Source organism: Colobus angolensis, unplaced genomic scaffold (genome assembly GCF_000951035.1).
Source record: "Colobus angolensis palliatus isolate OR3802 unplaced genomic scaffold, Cang.pa_1.0 Scaffold60, whole genome shotgun sequence".
In the NCBI taxonomy this organism is placed as follows: domain Eukaryota; kingdom Metazoa; phylum Chordata; class Mammalia; order Primates; family Cercopithecidae; genus Colobus; species Colobus angolensis.
Genome location: NW_012119599.1, coordinates 3,244,073 through 3,255,810, shown reverse-complemented (window position 1 = coordinate 3,255,810; position 11,738 = coordinate 3,244,073).

The following is an 11,738-nucleotide window of genomic DNA, read 5'->3' as shown; positions in this document are numbered from 1 at the left end:
AAACCAATGAGACAGACAGACAGAGATTCACTTACCCAAGTGTTCTGTCCTATCGTCTGAATCCGCTTCCAAGTCGCAAGACGCTGTAAGCACCAGGTCCACGCAGAGACCGCAGAACGCTCCGGCTGCTGGTCTCCTCTGCGAAGATCTGAGCGCAGGCCTGCCAGGGCGGGTTTAAGTAGCCTTGGGCGCAGCCTGTCAGCGGAAAGGGCGGAGCTTCACTCCTCCTTTCCAGGAGTCTCCCCCAACTTTCCCAGGCTCCACCTCGTAGGAAACTGCTCTCCTGTTGTGATGTCATATCACGCGTTTGGGACAATCTAAGGACCTACACGTTTTATTGACCAAATATAGTAGGAATTAAATGCAGTTAAATCAAATGCATTCATTGGCTGAAGGTGATTGGGTTAGGAATATCAAGGTGTGGTTCCAGATAATTCAATCATCTAATTAAGTTTTCAGTTAAGCTAATCTGTTTTAAAATTCCGTTTGTGTAAATCCTATTACTCAGACTGAGAATGGCGATGCCCCATCCCCAGTTTCCAGGGAGGGTTGAGAGCCTGAGGTTGAGCTGATCACCAATAGCCTATGGTTTAACCCATCATGCCTACGTAATGAAGCCTCCACAAAACCCCAAAAGGACTGGGTTTGGAGAGCTTCTGGATAAAACTTCCTGGAACGTACTGTGCCCCTCCCCCTATGCCAGACCCCATGAATCTTTTTTTCTGAATTTTTTGCAATATCCTCTATAATAAAATGGTAAATGTAAGTGTTTCCCTGGGCGCTGTGAGCTGTTGTAGCAAATTAATGCAACTAAAACAGGGAGTGGTGGAAACCTGATTTATAGCCAGTCGGTCAGAAGCACAGGTGAAAACAACGCAGGGCTTGCCATTGTTATGAGAGTGGGAGGCCCGTCTTGCGGAACTGAGCCCTGTGGAATCTAATGCTATGTCCACGTAGATATTGTCATAATTGAATTAGAAGACACCCAGCTGGTGTTCACAGCAGAATGGACTGTGTGCTTGACTGACCGAGAGAAATCCCCAGACATGTGGTCACAGAAATCTTCTGTGTTGATTGTTGTGATGTGAGAGCGGAGGAAAAACAGTTTTTGTTTTTTTCACTCAGCCTAAAATGTAAACGGGTCTATTTTCTCACACTATTGAGGATCGTGTGATTTATAATAACCATGTTTAATCTTCGTCAACTTGATAAATAAAAAAGATGTTGGTTTTCATTTTATTGCTAACAATCAAGGTGGTCGTAGTTGATGTCTTTTTGCCATTTTTCTTTTCACTGCCTTGTCATGTCTTTCACCCACTTTTTAATTATTTAATTTTTTTTTTTAAATTAAAAAATTTTTTGAGGCCGGGCACGGTGGCTCACGCCTGTAATCCCAACACTCTGAGAGGCTGAGGTGGGGTTATCACGAGGTCTGGAGATGGAGACCATCCTGGCCAACATGGTGAAACCCCGTCTCTACTAAGAACACAAAAATTAACCGCGTGGTGGCGGGCGCCTGTAGTCCCAGCTACTCAGGAGGCTGAGGCGGAAGAATCGCTTGAACCCGGGAGGCACAGGTTAGAGGGAGCCGAGATGGCGCCACTGCACTCCAGCCTGCAGACAGAGCTAGATTCCGTCTCAAAAAAAAAAAAAACGTAGAGGCAAGGTCTTGCTGTGTCACCCAGGCTGAACTGTAGTGGCCCAATCATAGCTCACTGCAGCCTGCAATCCCTGGGCTCAAACAATTCCCCTGCATCAGCCTCTTGAGTGGCTGGGACCACAGGCACACAGCACCAGGCCTAGCTGTTCACCCATTTTTCAAGTGTTCATTTTCCCCCCTTCATTGTTTTGTGACCATTTCCTCTTAAGGAAATTAGCTATTAACCGTCACATGTGTTGAGAATAATTTTTCTAGCCATTTGCTGTATGTTTTAATTGCAATATGGAATCAAATTCTTTGTCTTTACTTTATGGCACCTGGGTTGAGAACAATTATTTGAACCAAAAATTGATCTGTCTCTTTTTCAGTTTGAGACTTTATTTTGCCACTAGTGTTTTGTTTTTGTTTTATTTTGTTTGTTTGTTTTGTTTTTAAGTTCTGGGGTATATGTGCAGGATGTACAAATTTGTTCCATAGGTAAACGTGTGCCATGGAAGTTTACTGCACCTATCAACCCATCACCTAGGTATTAAGCCCAGGATGCATTAGCTATTTTTCTTAATGCTCTCCCTCCCCCAACCCCACCCTATGTCAGGCCCCAATGTGTGTTGTTCCTCTTTCTGTGTCCATGTGTTCTCATTTTTCAGCTACACTATAAGTGAGAACATGTGGTGTTTGGTTTTCTGTTCCTGGATTAGTTTGCTGAGGATATTGACTTCACATCACTAGTGTCTTTTTTTTTAATATCTGCATATTTCTAGGAGTTTATTTCTCTATTTGCTAATGCAAATTACATGTATGTTTAAGATAATATTTGCTTATGTTTTAATTTTTTTAAGTTAAAATGAAAGTCCCCATTGCTCTATCAACCTCCTCTCTCTTGTTACTTTCATTTCTCTCCCAAAATTACCATTATTAACATTTTCACCTTCGTTGTTTCAGATCGGATTCTATACATTTTGTTTATATACAAACACACAAATTTGTTTATAGTTAGGAATAGAGTTTGGGTTTTGTGTGTTTGTTTTTACTTAAGTGGTGCCATATTGACTATCTATTCTGCACCTTGTTTTGGTTTGGTTTTTTATATTGCCTCGGAGATCGTTCCATGTTCATACATATAAATTACCTTATTCTTTTTCACTGTGCATAATATTTCATACAATGGGTATCTTAGGTTAATAAACTGCTATTGGTGAACATCTACTCTTTTATCTTAATAACTCTGCAGTAAACTGTTTTTTTTTTTTTTTTTTTTTTGAGACAGAGTCTCGCTCTGTCGCCCAGGCTGGAGTGCAGTGGCCGGATCTCAGCTCACTGCAAGCTCCGCCTCCCGGGTTTATGCCATTCTCCTGCCTCAGCCTCCCGAGTAGCTGGGACTACAGGCGCCCGCCACCTCGCCCGGCTAGCTTTTTGTATTTTTTAGTAGAGACGGGGTTTCACCGTGTTAGCCAGGATGGTCTCGAACTCCTGACCTCATGATTCGCCCGTCTCGGCCTCCCAAAGTGCTGGGATTACAGGCTTGAGCCACCGCGCCCGGCCCTGTAAACTCTTTTTATACATATTCCTATAAATGTGTATTTCTGTAGGATCATTCCCTAGAAATGGTAAATTTAATAATTAAAAAGGAATTTTATTTTATTGTTTATTTTTAATTTTAAAAATTTATTTACTTATTACTATTATTATTATTATTATTATTATTTGAGACAGAGTTTCACTCTTGTTGCCCAGGCTGGCCTGCAATGGCATGATCTCCGCTGACTGCAATCTCCACCTCCCAGGTTCAAGCTATTCTCCTGCCTCAGCCTCCCGAGTAGCTGAGATTACAGGCATGTGCCACCACACCTGGCTAATTTTGTATTTTTACTAAAGATGGAGTTTCTCTATGTTGGTCAAGCTGGTCTCAAACTCCTGACCTCAGGAGGTCTGCCTGCCTTAGCCTCCCAAACTGCTGGGATCACAGGCCTGGCCACTGTGCCTGGCCTAGGAATTTTCTTTTAAAAGGCTGAACCAATTTATAGTCTAACCAGAGTAGATGAGATATCTCCTCAAGCACACAATAAAACTGGCTGTTACTTTGGTAGGCCAAGGCAGGAGGATCACTTGAGGTCGGGAGTTCAAGACCAGCCTGGCCACCATGGTGAAACCCCATCTCTACTAGAAATACAAAAATTAGTACAGCAAGGTGGTGATCGCCTGTAATCCCAACTACTTGGGAGACTGAGGCAGGAGAATCACCTGAACCTAGGAGGCGGAGGTTGCAGTGAGCCAAGATCACAGGCCACTGCACTCCAGCCTTGAAGACAGAGCAAGACTTCATCTCAAAAAAGAAAAAAAAAAATCCTGGCTCTTATTAATCCTTTTAATTTTTAATTTTGTTCCATCAGGCGGACAATTATGGCATTATATTACTGAGAATTTTTCCAGGTAGGAGATATTGGTCATCCTCCTTTTTTTTTGAGACAGGATCTCACCCTGTCGCCCAGGCTTTAATACAATGGTGGGATCAGAGCCTCAAGCGATCCTCAGCCTCCTGAGTAGCTGGAACTACAGGTGTGCACCACTGTACCTGGCTAATTTCCTTTTAAAGTTTTTTGTACAGTCGAGGTCTCACTATGTTGCCCTTGTCTCAAACTCCTGGTCTCAAGCGATCCTCCTGCCTCAGCCTTCCAAAGTGGTGGGATTACAGGTGTGAGCCACCTCTCCCTGCCTCTTCATCCTCTTATAAGCTTATTTCTTTGTATTTCCCTTGCTATTTACTCCTTGTTTCTTTCTGTTTAGGTATTCATCTTATTTATGAACTCTTTTTGTGTATTTTTTCTAGGTTTTGATCTTTTTTCTTCTGTTATATGTATTAACAAGAAAATTACTTTCAACCTGTTGATTGACATTTATTTTCATGGTGATACATTTTAGAAAGTAGTATTTCTTAATAAGATGAATTATATTGCTAAATGTAGTAATGATGAATTTCTATGCATTACTGTTGTACTGTAACAATTTTAATATATTGATGGATTTTGTTTGCTGCTTTTCATAAAATTTTGCAGTTCTATGCATTGAGACGTTTTCCTTTAGTTTTCTGGCTTTTTTTTTTGTTCTGTTATGGTATAATTTGGTTATCAAGATTATACTAGGATTTGTGCTACTAATGTAAGAAGTTAAGAAGCTCCTAACACATTCTGCTCTCTGGAAAAGTTGATTATAATCACCTCATTGAAGGTTTGTTTTATTTCTCTCTTAGAGCATTCAGAATAGATTTTCTGTTTGTGGATTAATAATAAGTTTCTTCTGAGGTTGTTGTTTTATTTAGCATTTATACTGCTTGTTAAATATATTGGCTTTCTCTATATATTCCCTGAAAATTATGTTCTTCATTTCATTTACTTCTGTTTTTTCTGTATTATCTGCTTTCCACTTTGTCTGGTTTTGTTTTGCTGCTGTATATCTGAGACATAGACAGTTCAGTGTTAAGAGCATGGGGCTGGGCGTGGTGGCTCACACCTCTAATCCCAGCACTTTGGGAGGCTGAGATGGGTGGATCACCTGAGGTCAGGAGTTCAAGACCAGCCTGATGAACTTGGTGAAACCCCATCTCTACTAAACAGGAAAAATCAGCCGGGCATGGTGGCTCATGCCTATAATCCTAGCTACTTGGGAGGCTGAGGCAGGAGAATCACTTAAACCCAGGAGGCAGAGGTTGCAGTGAGCTGAGATAGTGCCATTGCACTCCAGCCTGGGCAACAAGATCAAAACTTCGTCAAAAAAAAAAAAAGCATGGGGTCTGGAAACTTGCTCTCAGTGTGTTGTACTAGATTGTTTAGTAGTTGGTCTGCCTTTTACTAGACATGCTGTTCTCTGTACCTCAGTGTCCTCATGCATGCATCTGAGTCAACTTCTATGTTGACTCTGCATATAATGGATCTGATGCATCCTTGTCAACTGCACCAGCTGGGTCCTGGGGTGGGGTGGGGCCCTGAACTGGGATCTGAACTGGGATCTCTGCTTCACTTGGTCTTTTTTTTTTTTTTTTTTTTTTTTTTTTTGAGACAGAGTCTTCCTCTGTCAGGCTGGAGTGCAGTGGCACTATCTCTGCTTACTGCAACCTCCGCCTCCCAGGACAGGTTCAAGCGATTCTCCTGTCTCAGCCTCCTGAGTGGCTGGGATTACAGGCATGCACCAGCACACCCAGCTAATTGTTGTATTAGAGACAGGGTTTCACAATGTTGGCCAGGCTGGTCTAGAACTCCTGACATCAGGTGATCCACCTGCCTCGGCCTCCCAAAGTGCTGGGATTATAGACGTGAGCCACCGGGCCCAGCCTCCACTTGCTCTTATACTCCAGCAGGTCACAGGCTCACAAAGTCATAGCAGTCACAATGGTCCGAGAAACTGAACAGAGGTGTGCATTCTGTCAGATAAAACAAGTCACAATGCCAGCACAGATTCGAGAAATGGGGAAATAGTCTTCAGCTTTTGTTGAAATAAGGGGCTACAACATCACAATGTCAAGAGTGAAGGATTTGGTCACTTCTGCCATCTCCCACAGAAGGTAATTCTTGAGCTGTCATATGTGGTCTATATTTTCTTCTTCATCTTAGTTTCTCAGTGCTTTTTAATGTGTGATTGAAAACTGTATTAGTTTCCTTGGGCTGCTGTAACAAAGTACCAGAAACTTTTGAGTGGCTTCAAACAACAGAGATTAATTCTCTCACAGTTCTGGAGAACAGAAATCTGAAATCAAGCTGTCAGCAGGGCCACGCTCTCTTTAAAAGCTCTAGAGAAGAATTCTTCCTTGCCTCTTCCTAGCTGCGGTTTCCGGCAATCTTTGGCATTCCCTGGCTTGTATCACTCCTGTTTTTGCCTCCATCTTCACATGGCAGTCTTTTTTCTGGGTGTGTCTGTGCCCAAATTTTCTTCTCCTTTTTAGGACACGAATCATTCCATTAAGGCCCACCCTAATCTAGTGTGGTCTCATCTTAACTTGATTATATCTGCAAAGATCCTGTTGATCAATAAAGTCATGTTCATAGATACTGGGGGTGAGGAATTGAACTATTTTTGGGATGGGGGCACACAATTCAACCCACAACAAAAGCCATGCATTTTTTCTGGTCTTTGTGATATAAAAATTAGGTATATATGTATATTTATAGCATTTTATATTTTAAAACCTTTGTATCTTTTCATTTAATGTCACTGGCTCTGTCACTTTCGTAACGCAAATGATGTCCTTCATCACACTCGATCCCTGATCTACGTGAGTGCATGTCCATTCTTAAAAATCCCATCCACCCAAATGCCATACTATTTGGTATCTGTTTCTTTCCCCGCGGGTCATATATAATGGATAGTTCTCCACATCATTACATAACCAAATCATTTGCAATGCCTGCCTGGGATTCTTCAGTTTTTAGGGACTTTACCACCTTGTCCCCCAGTGAGCTTAACACTTTCCATTTCAGCGTATCCAATGTAGACCTGCTGACGTTCTTTCATTATTCTGTTTCATAGACTAAATTTGCCAAGGCTCGAATGTTCTATTATTCTGTTTATAAAAACTATCCAGACTGGGTAAATCTATGGAGATAGAGTGGAGATCTCTATGGAGCTGTGACCTAGGGCTGTGGTTGCGGTTGGAAATTTGGGTTGGGGCCTGGAGACAGAATAAGGAATGACTAATGTTACAGGGATTTTCTTAGGGGGTGGATGAAAATGTCGTAAATCATCTTGTGATTTAAAATGGACTGTGTACAATTATGAATACACTAAAGGCCATACAATTCATCACCTTAAATGGGTGAATCTTATCCACGGCATCCACATGGAGACAGCAGCAGACACAGGGAAAGAGGATCAGTAAATGTCTGAAATGGAGGCCAAAAGAGAGACAATGAGAAGGCCTGTGAATGGAAGACACCGAGCGCAGGGAAAATGGTCATATAGTATACATCAGGGATGTGAGAACAGGGGTTCACACCGACAGTGTCACTGCCAGGAAGACAGGTCAAGCTGGCGATGTCGCTGGTGGCGTTTCCTGCAGGAATGCAGATAGGCTGGGGGTTCGCACTGGCATGGGCGCCGGCAGCCATGTTGGCAGACAGGAGGGTCCTGCTGCACAGCTGAGGGGTAAGATAACTTGGCTAGTGATGTCAGCCATCAGAGGGGCCTCTCCTGCCAGCAAGTGTGTGATAGTAGCAAGTAGAAGGAGAAGTCTGTGTGTGAGGCTGGAAAGAGGGAGGGGCTCTTCTGCCGCTGGGTGTGGGGCCCTGAGCAGGAATGTGGAGTAATGACCGGATAACTGCATCACATTGGCCAGGAGGCTGGCAAGGACTTTGAGCTGAGTGATGATAACGGGGAGTGACTGTGAGACTCTGGGAGGGTCTGAGTGTAAAAGAAGATGGGTGTGGGGCCCCTGGGGAGTATGTGGGAGCTGTGGAAGCTGTTGCTGTGTAGATGGAAGTCGTTGGGGAAGAATCTGGTTAGCTCTGTGAATTTCTAGGGATCTCCTCAGTGCTGGGGGCTGACTCTTGCAGAAAACTGGGGATAGCTGGGAGACATGGAAGAGACCCTAAGGAACGGCGGTACAAAGGTCAGAGAGGTGGGGGAGGAGCACAGTGAGGTCTGTGAGTTTCTAGGTGACTCCTGTTTATTAGGGCCTGGCCCCAGGAGAAATCTGGGGATGGGTGGAGAGGAGCGGGGGGGACACTGGAGAACCTCTGAGGGATGGGGATGCAAAGATGGGAGATATGGCGGAGGAGCACAGGAAAGTCTGTGAGTTGCTAGGTGATTCCTGGGCATGTGAGGCTGACTCCAAGAGAAATCTGCGGATGGCTGGAGGGGAGCTGGGAGACACAGGAGAGTCCCTGAGGGCCACAGGTGAGGAAATGGCAGACATGGTTGAGGAGGGCACTGAGATCTGTTGAGTTTGTCGGTGACCCCCGGGTGTGGGGGGCTGAGTGCTGCAGAAATCTTGGAATGATGGGATAGTAACTGGGACACACACAAGAGTAGCTGAGGGCCTGGAGTCAAGAGTTGGGAGACATGGGTTCGGAGCCCTCTGAGGACCCTGAGTTTCCAGGTGTTTCCTGGGTGTGGGCGGCTGACTGGTGGAGAAACGTGTGGAGGTCTGGAGAGACTGGGAGACATGGAGTGTCCCCGAGGGCTGGGGGTGAAGAGATGGGACACATAGGGGAGGAGTGCAGGGAGGACTCTGGGTGTTACCTGGGTGTGCAGGTTTGACTGTTGTAGAAATCTGGGGCTGGTTGGAGAGGAGCTGGGAGAAACCAGAGAGTCTCGGGGATGGGACTAAAGACATGGGAGACATGTGGGGGGAGCACAGTGAGGTCTCTGAGTTTCTCAGTGATTCCTGCATGTGAGAGGCTGACTCTGATAGAAATCTGGAGACGGTGGGGGAGGAGCTGGGAGACACAGGAGAGTCCCTGGGGGTTGCAGGTGAAGAGATGGGAGACATGCTGGAAGAGAGCCCTGAGACTTGTGAGTCTGTAGGCGATTCCTGGGTTTGGGGAGCTGAGTGTCAGCGTAAGCTTGGGATGATGGCAGAGTAACTGGGAGACAGGAGAGTACCCGAGGGCCTGGAAGTGTGAGCCACCGCACCTGGCCAACATACGCTATTTCTTGATGTGAGCCATCAAGCGTTTGCAGGACATTTTCCCTGGTGGCCTCAGACTGCCCCAGGTTTTCCCATCTTTCTTGCTTGTAGTTCTCAAGAATAATTGTAGGGCTGGTAAAGTCTTTGTAGAATCCTTGTACTCAGTCATTTTCATGTATTCACTTTGCATAAGAAGTTCTTCCTGGAACAGCCATACTTCAGGCTCTTACAGTTCTTACTGTTGATGTATAGAAGTATTTTAGCATTAACTCCTTCCTACTCAACAGTGAAGTCAGTTACAGGGCTGCTCACTATGCAGTCTAGCATTTATGATTGTGCCATGGAGGTGACTGCTTCATGTAAATATGTTTTTCTCCTGGTCATTCTCAGCCTTTTCTAGTTCTTGGAGATAGAAAGACTCCAGGACAGATAATGTAGTTTGTTCTCCTAATTGTGAAGGATCTCAGTCAGTAGTTAAGGGCTGTCCACCTCACTTCAGAGAAATGTACCTGCTGAGGACATCTACTTCCTCCCACACTCCTGCTCAGTTGTTACTGCTTTTGCACTGTTTCCACCTTATTTTGTGATTTTATCTTTCACTTTATGCCTAGGTTTGACAAAATGAAATATGCTTCTATTGATATTTTTGAGATTTCAGCTAGGAGGGGGAAATCTAGACTTTTTGAAGCTGTTTTTAGAGACATCTTTTATACTTAAAATTTTTAATGGATTTTATACATAATCAATGCCATCTATTCTGTATGTCTCATTTAATGTACTTGGCAAATCCTGTTAATCTTACCTTAGGCCCATAGAACTTTATCTTGAAAAATAAGTATTTTTCCAATTTGTTGATAAAAGTTGCACATGGACTCAATTTCACTTGAGAAGCCTGTGGGGCGGTTCACAGCACTGATTACCAACTTAGATCTGAGTTCATCAAAACAGAACACACTCACATGCAACAAGTTACATGAGACAGGTTTCTTACTTACAGGCAGCAAGGGGCATCAGAATCCTAAAAGTCATTGTGAGCTGGTCCCCCAAGGCTTGGGAAAGCTGCCTAGGGTGGATGGATGTGCAAAAGCACCAATTAAAAATACTGACAATGACAAATATTATTTAAAAATAAACAGAAAAGATAGGAAGCAGTAGTAATTCTGAAGACTTTCCCCTAGACAACTGAAACGAAGACAAAAGCAATTAAGCGTTATGAAAGGCAGAATGTGGGGCTACAACACTTGTCAAACAGAGTTTCAAAGAGAATGCAAAGAAAAGCAATAGAAGACTGAAGAGGCCACTGCTGAGAAATCTACATAACCTAGAAATTATACCAAGTTCCTCCTATTAAAAACATACCTGAAAGAAAGAGTATTTTTTCTACTCTGAGTAGAAAAAAATCCATAGCTTGGATTACTCTATAAAGAGATAATGGATTATCCAAAAAGATTCTCTTTGGCATTAAATGCCAGAAGAAAATATATTTTCGAAATGATGTAGGAAAATCATTGTTAGCTAAAATTGTCTTCCTGAGCCAAGTCACCATTCAAGAGTCCATGACCACTGAGGACACTTTCAGGCAGGCACAGAAGTGAGCACACAAGGAAGACAGAAAAAAAAATAAACAATGTTAAATAGAAACCCCCTAGAAGAATACAACTCTTGACTCTATTTTGCTTTGTATTATGTTAAGCTTTTACATATTTCCATTTGTTAGTTTTTGTTGCTGTTTCTGTTGGTGTTCATTTATGTTATTGTTTCTGTAACATCACCATGGGTCCTCACGTTTATTTGTCTTTCTCCTTTGATAAATAAGTCATTTAAAGCTATAACCTTTCTATTTTATTCTGAGAACCGCCTTTTCTGTATCCCACAGGTTTGGGCATTAAGTGTTCTGATGTAGTACTTCCAAGGTGGTGTTAAAGTTCAGTTTTGATTTACTCTTTTAGAAAACTGGTTTAAGGAAAGCATTTCTTAACATCCAGGTATTGAAAACATTTTGGCACCTTTTATTTATAATTTTACTGCAGTAGGGTTAAATCTGGCCTATACAATCTCTATAAATTTTTCTATGGTATAGTTTGATTTTTGTGAATTTTACACAGCAAAAAATGTTTACTCATAAAATGTTATGTATATATTCATGTGTCATATGTAATTAAAATCTAGTTATTGATCCTTTTTAACCCTAAACTTTAGGCCCAAGAGTTTAATTACAAATTTTTGGCCTGTTGATGCTTTATTTTTCATTCACCACTTTTTAATTACAATATCTTTTCTGCAAAGGAAAATTATTGAGCAAATGATAGAAATTACTCTGACATTTTTCATTATTGAAACTGTCTTGGCCACCATAAATCACCATCCAGTTATGCCTTCTATTCAGAGGACTCTCACATCAGGGAACATATCCCAGAGGAAAGAGACAATACTACATGAGGAGAAGAACAAAAACATGAAAAT